General features: G+C 56.2%; 1 non-coding gene across 1 annotated transcript; it reads left to right on the plus strand.

The window, feature by feature from the left end:
• The first annotated feature begins 1,014 nt into the window (after nucleotides 1-1,014).
• TRNAW-CCA (transfer RNA tryptophan (anticodon CCA)) lies at nucleotides 1,015-1,086 on the plus strand. Its single transcript has one exon. It is a non-coding gene; the product is annotated as a tRNA-Trp (tRNA).
• The last annotated feature ends 4,738 nt before the right edge of the window (nucleotides 1,087-5,824 follow it).

Genomic DNA, 5,824 nt, shown 5'->3' on the forward strand with positions numbered 1-5,824 from the left:
TGCCCAGAGAGCTGGGAGCTGCCCCATCCCTGGCACCATTGCTGGTGAGGTTGGTTTGGGCTCTGAGCAACCTGCTCTGGTTGAGGATGTCCCTGCTGGCTGGCAGGGGGGACGGACTGGATGAGCTTTCAAGGTCCCTTTCCACCCAAACCAGTCTGTCATTCCATGATCACCTGGCCCAAGCTCCCTTGGCATAAGCACCACCTAAGCAAGGTGGCCCAAGCAGCCTGTCCAGTTGCATCTCCAAAGCATGCAGAAGCTGCAGTGAAACCCAGCAGCAGCTTCAGTTAATGTTTAATTAAGCAGCTGCTGGGATGAGCTCCCAAATCCCATGGATACAGACCAAGGTGACCCTCACAGAGGGCAGTCACAACCCTTTGAACTTCGTTAACACATTGAAGCAGGAGGTGGTGGTGGGTCTGAGGCAGGGGAACACCAAGAGCCCCCCCACTTTTACAGCTGCCACCCCAGCTCGATGCACTGTAACGGGGCCGGGGCCCTTTAACCCTGGCGGGGCCGGGACAAACCACCGCAGTGGGACGGGGGGGTGAAGCCGGGGGTCCGCAGGTGAGCGATGCCAAATGGCGCAGGGCAACCCCTCTGTGGCGGTGGTACAGCCCACGACGGGGCTTTAAAACCGTGGGGCGGGAGTAGGGCGGAGGGATGAGGGCTGCACCGCTGCTACGGGCATCGGGGCCGGGGGAGCTGCGGGGGCAGAGGGCGGGGATGGTGGTTGAGGAGTAGGAGTGGGGTCTTAGCAGCTGAGGGCTCCGGGGGCCGAGAGTCCCATTCAGCGGTGACCCCCGGGAGAGGAGGGCCCTGTTCGGCGGTGACCCTCCCCGGGAAACGAAAGCGCTGCTGGCCTGTGACTCCCGAGCAGCGGAGAGCCCCGGGCGGCAGAGGGCTCCGGGGACCTGTCGAAGCCCGTCGGGGCTGGCCGGGGAGTCCCTCGGGCAGCGCATGCGCGGAGCGGCGCGCAGGTTCTTGCTGGCAGGCCAGAGCTGGCGCAACCGGGACCTCGTGGCGCAACGGTAGCGCGTCTGACTCCAGATCAGAAGGCTGCGTGTTCGAATCACGTCGGGGTCACGGCTAACCCTTTCGGGGGTTGCGTTTTGCGTCCGGTGGAAGCTGCCGGGCGCCGGTGCTCGGGGAGCTGCCGCTGTGGGGGAGTGAAAGAAGGTGGTGGTGGGGTCAGGGCTCCAGCAGCCTGCTCTGGATTGTGTTTTGTGTGGGTGTGAGGTGCCCCTAACCCGGCAGGGGGGAGTTTGGTCCTAGGGATGGTACAGTGCCAAAGGGGGGATCCAGACAGACAGCATCAGCTGGGAGCTTCTCACCTCTGGCAGTGATGTTTTAGGAGTAGTTTTGGGTGTTCAGACCAGCTGCCAGGCTTGGAGAGGATCAACCAGGTTGGGAAAGACCTCAGAGATCATCAAGTCCAACCTAATACCTAGCACCTCAGATGCTGTTGCCTGCACTACTCCAAGCCTTCAGGCTCAGGCAGAAGCAAAGAGGGCAGGCAGCAAGCTGTTTCTGAGTGAAACCAAACCAGCAGTGGCTGGAGCAGAGCTGGTCCTGGGCCAGGAGGCTGATCCTGGGCTGCTCTGGGAGAGAGGTGGCTCTGGGTGCTTTACTTTGGGGCACGGCTTGGCCCTTTGGGACGAGGTTTAATGGGCATGGCAGTGCTGGGCTGGCAGTTGGGCTTGATCTTGGAGCTCTTTTCCAGCCTTAATGATTCTGTGACTCTTCCTTTCTGCTCAGAAGATCCAGCAGTAGATAAATTAGGTCCTGCTTGGAACAAGACCTAACACATAGCTCTCTAAGTAACTTCCCCCCCCCTTTCCCTTTTGCCTTTGTGGTGGTAGAAATAGCTGCAGCCTTGACTCAGGCTTGGCTGTTTAAAATCGTTTCAGGTTTGGGAGGCACAATAAAGGCAGAGTCTCCATCTGCAGCCTGGATTAAGCTTCTCAGAGGTCATTAACTGCTTTAACCTGTTCAGCAGATGATGAGTTGTGTACACCTGAGCTCCTCCAGTCTGAATCCCTTTCATTAAACGGCTTTTTGTCTTGACTGGCTCTTTCTTTTGAACTTCATTGCTTTGTAATAGCTCTCAGGAATGAGGCTTTGAGCTTCTGAGGCTTCAAAGCTTACCTTTTGTATGGGGGGGGGGGGGGGGGAAGGGGGGGGAGGGGGAGAGAGGGGGGCACCAGACTGCAAAAGAAATATAAGTGGAGCCTTTATTATCCTGTGGTGCCTTCACTGATACGGTTTTAATTAAGGGAAAAGGGCTGGGCAGGAAAATAAGCTCGTGTCTGGATGTGTTCAAAGTGCTCCCTGCAGTGGGCAGTGTTAAAGCCATGCAGAAGGTGACAGCAGGATGGAAGGCTGCAGAGATGCTGAGGGGCCTGGAGCATCCTTTGGGGGAGGGGGGGATGAAAGGCTGAGAGCCCCTGGGGCTGTTGAGCCTGGAGAGGAGCAGCCCCCAGAGGGGACCTGATCAGTGCAGGGTCGATTCAGGTTGGACATCAGGAGGAAGCTCTGCACCACGAGGGTGGTGAGACCCTGGAAGAGGTTGCTGAGGGATGTGGTTGAGGCCCCATGCCTGGGGACATTCAAGCTCAGCCTTGCTGTGGCCCTGGGCAGCCTGCTTTAGCTGGAGGTGTCCCTGCTGCCTGCGGGGGGGTTGCACAAGATGAGCTTTGGGGAGGTCCCTTCCAACCCAATGCAATCTGTGACTCTGAGCAAGCTGAGAGGTGGCTTTTCTGCCTAAGCTCATCTGATGCTGATGGCTTTTCTTACTTCCACTCTCCCAGGAGAAGGACTTTTCCCCACCTGAGGGGAATTCCTTTCCCCTGCACTTCAGCGCTGGTTGCCATGGGAAATTGTGACATCAGAGTGGTTGCTAACACTGAGCAGCAGGGTGAGGGAAGGGGACACCCTTCCAGCACCCCCTCTTGCTGCTTCAGCTAGCACTCAGGACTCCAGCTGACCCTGAGGGAGGTGAGTGGTTTCCTCTGAAGTCTTGCAGTTTGGGGTGAAGGTCCTGACCTGTGAGCTGGGCTGGGCACAGCTGGGGTCTGCAGGCCCTTGGGGCTGTGGTGGTCACTCTGGGCTTGCCTCAGTCTCAGGGCAAGCTCCGTGTGAGCACTTGGACCTGAGGCTCACAGATTCACCTCCAGGACCTCCTCCTGATGTCCTGCTCCAGTTTCAAACCATTGCCTCTTGTCCTATCCCCACAGTCCCTCCACAGCCTTCCTGTAGGTGCCCTGCAGATACTGAAATGTTGCTCTAAGTGGGCTCTAGAGATGATGAATGGAGCTCCCTAGACTGGTGCCAGGGGCTGAAACACCTTCACCACTGGGATGCAGGGCTTGCTGCCAGCCTTTCCTGGGCTGCTCCTCAGCCTTCCTCCTGACTGTTGTTAGGAGGTGATGAGAAATTAAACTGGGGGGAAGGGATGGACAGAGCCAATATTTGGTGAGGCCCCAGTGGAGTGCTGGTGCTGGAGGGGCTCTGTTTGTGTCAAACCTCACCCTGCTGAGCCACCTTTTATGAGAGTGTTTGCTGGGGATGTTTGTCTCTACCTGTGGCTTGGGTTTGGTGTCCTGGCAGAGCAGAAAGCTGTCTGTGGCTCACAGGAGTAGCCACAGAGACAACAGTGAATGCCACTGAGGTCATTCCATTGCCTCTTGCTGCAAATTGCTTCCCTTTCCTGGTGTGGAGTGAGGGAAGAGGAGTGTTCCAGGGAGGCATTAAAGAGCAGCTTGGAGCTTCTGCCCCTGCAAGGGGAAGCAAAAAGCATTAAAGAGCAGCTTGGAGCTTCTGCCCCTGCAAGGGGAGGCAAAAAGCTTTGCAGAGCAGCTTGGAGCTTCTGCCCCTGCAAGGGGAGGCAAAGAGCTTTGCAGAGCAGCTTGGAGCTTCTGCCCCTGCAAGGGGAGGCAAAGAGCTTTGCAGAGCAGCTTGGAGCTTCTGCCCCTGCAAGGGGAGGCAAAAAGCTTTGCAGAGCAGCTTGGAGCTTCTGCCCCTGCAAGGGGAGGCAAAAAGCATTAAAGAGCAGCTTGGAGCTTCTGCCCCTGCAAGGGGAGGCAAAAAGCTTTGCAGAGCAGACTGGAGCTTCTGCCCCCTGCAAGGGGAGGCAAAGAGCTTTGCAGAGCAGCTTGGAGCTTCAGCCCCTGTAACAAGGGGAGGCAAAGAGCTTTACAGAGCAGCTTGGAGCTTCTGCCCCTGCAAGGGGAGGCAAAGAGCTTTGCAGAGCAGCTTGGAGCTTCTGCCCCTGCAAGGGGAAGCAAATGAGCTGTGGCTTTAGGCAATTTTGCTCTTTCAATCAAACAGTCTCATGTCTGGGGGGGTTGATTTTGGTCTTTTTTCTCCCCCCTCCAAGAGAGGTGGCAAATGTTAGCATGAAAACCAGGTCACCACAGAGCCCTGTGTGAAGGAGCAGCTGTTGCATGCAGTCATGCACAATATTCCTGTGCTAGAAATGATTCATTTGGTCCATGCCATACACATGGAAAGGGGCTGGAGGAGCATTGCTGGAGGTGCCCCTCCTGCATCCACACAGCCCCAGCAAAGCTGGGCTCTGATCTGTGGGGTCTGTGTCTTTTTATCTGTCTTTTTTTTTCCCCTCCCTTTTGCTGTCAAATAAACACAGACAAAGTGGACTGCCAGTGTCTGAAGGGGACCTACAAGGATGGTGACACAAGGAGTGGTTAGTGGTGATGAGGGCCATGAGGTGGGCTCTGGGCCGGCTCTGTCCTGTCCAGGGCAACCAGGGGGGTGCCACTCAAAGTTGTTCCTTGGGGTTTTGCTGTCCTCAAAGAGCTGAGTCCTGGGGACTGCTTGCTGGTGCCTTGAGCCCAGCCCAGAGGAAGCCCTGCAGCCAGGGTGAGCAGAGGGCTGGAGCTCCTCTCCTGTGGAGACAGATTGAAGGAGTTGGGGTTGTCCAGTCTGGAGAGGAGAAGGCTCTGAGGAGACCTAATTGTGGCCTTCCAGGATCTGCAGGGGGCTACAAAAAAGCTGGGGAGGGACTTTTGAGGGTGTCAGGGAGGGATAGGACTGGGGGAGATGGAGCAAAACTAGAAGTGGGGAGATTGAGATTGGCTGTGAGGAAGAAGTTGTTCCCCATGAGGGTGGTGAGAGCCTGGCACAGGCTGCCCAGGGAGGTGTTGGAAGCCTCCTGCCTGGAGGTGTTTGCAGCCAGGCTGGAGGTGGCTGTGAGCAACCTGCTGTGGTGTGAGGTGTCCCTGCCCATGGCAGGGAGTTGGAGCTGGCTGAGCCTTGAGCTCCCTTCCAACCCTGCCCTCACTCCTTTGTAGTGAGGCACTTGAGTGTCCTTAACTTCTGTGTGTGTGCTTCTCCCAGGCTGCCCTCTCCAAATGCAACACCTCCACCACTGAAAGAAGAAACTTAAATGAAGCTTATGGAAAGAGAAGCAAGATAGGAAAGGGGAAAAAAATCCTCCTGCAGAATTGCTTTGGAAGAACAGCTCCAGGAGTCAGAATGAGGAATAAGAAGCGTGGGAACCGTTGCAGAGGTCAAAAATAGCCTGGGGAAGAGGGGGGAATAATCTGAGTTTAAAAGGGGCTTTTACTTTTTTCCTCAAGTAGACCATTCTGTGGTTTTTGAGTCTCCAAAAGGTTTTGTGGGTTTCTTTTTTGGGGGGGTGGAGGGGTGGGGAGAATAGAATAGAATAAACCAGGTTGGAAGAGACCTTTGAGACCATCCAGTCCAACCTCTCACCCAACACCATCTGATCAACTAAACCATGGCTCCAAGTGCCTCATCCAGGCTCTTCCTAAACACCCCCAGGGATGGGGACTCCACCACC

Source organism: Melanerpes formicivorus, unplaced genomic scaffold (assembly GCF_026170545.1).
Source record: "Melanerpes formicivorus ecotype bairdi unplaced genomic scaffold, bMelFor1.0.p_v2 SCAF_46, whole genome shotgun sequence".
NCBI lineage: Eukaryota > Metazoa > Chordata > Aves > Piciformes > Picidae > Melanerpes > Melanerpes formicivorus.